The sequence below is a fragment of the Symphodus melops genome (genome assembly GCF_947650265.1).
Source record: "Symphodus melops genome assembly, chromosome: 19".
Classification (NCBI taxonomy): Eukaryota; Metazoa; Chordata; class Actinopteri; order Labriformes; family Labridae; genus Symphodus; species Symphodus melops.
In genome coordinates this window covers 17,371,549-17,371,947 of record NC_136709.1, presented here as the reverse complement: position 1 = coordinate 17,371,947, position 399 = coordinate 17,371,549, and positions in this window count along the sequence as shown.

Genomic DNA, 399 nt, shown 5'->3' with positions numbered 1-399 from the left:
ATTTTGAATCCCTTTAAATGAGACACATGAATGTCTTTGAGGGTTTTTCCAGAGCTTTCATAGGATACATGCATTCTTTCAATCACGTAAACTAGATTTTAGTGCACTGCTGTTTGAGTCAAAATTTCTTTGTGTGAAGCGCTTCACTGCCGTCACGTTTTGATTTGTCTTACAGAAAACAATACTCCATGCAACGGCGACAATTTTGTTCGAAAGCAGCTTAACAACTTAAAAACAACCAACGTGGCACTACTGCACTTTACATTCACATATCACAAAACACATGCATCAACATCTCTGTGTATTTTGGGATCATTACAACCAAGAGGCAAATATATGTTAGAGACATTGCCATATATATATATATATATATATATATATATATATATATATATATAT